Here is a 669-nt window from a genome sequence, read left to right on the forward strand (position 1 = left end):
TTCACTCTTCGCTTTTCTCCGCTCGCTTCCCACGCGCTCTCGCAGCGAGCGCTGAAATCCCCGTCCCCGCGCGCAGACGTCCCGGCAGCGCCGTAACCTCCCACACCCACGCAGCCGCCGCCGCCGCCGCCGCTTCCACCGGGGCCGGGTGGGTGGGTGGGTGCGCAGCGCTGCTGACTCACGGCGCCGGGAGCGCTCCCCTTCCCATCCGGTCGCCGGCGAGCCTGGAGTTCGGCCAAGGGCTTTCCCAAGGCGGTGGAGGTGGACCTCGATCGGTGCCTGGGAGTCCTATCGCTCCCTGCCACTTCGTGGTGGAGATACGTGCCCCTGCTCCATCTTTGTCCTGGCATATGGCCTACACAACTCGGCCACCTCAAAGCCCTGGGCAGCCCAAACCTCTGGGCATCCCAAACCTCTGGACCATTAGAGCTCTACCACCTCGAATCACTGGGCATCCCAAAGCCCTGGGCATCCCAAACGTCTGGACCGTTAGAACTTTACCACCTCAAATCAGTGGGCATCCCAAAGCCCTGGGCAGCCCAAACCTCTGGGCATCCCAAACCTCTGGACTGTTAGAACTTTACCACCTCAAATCACTGGGCATCCCAAACCTCTGGGCATCCCAAACCTCTGGGCATCCCAAACCTCTGGACCACTAGAGCTCTACCA

Source organism: Numida meleagris, chromosome 6, assembly GCF_002078875.1.
Source record: "Numida meleagris isolate 19003 breed g44 Domestic line chromosome 6, NumMel1.0, whole genome shotgun sequence".
In the NCBI taxonomy this organism is placed as follows: Eukaryota; Metazoa; Chordata; class Aves; order Galliformes; family Numididae; genus Numida; species Numida meleagris.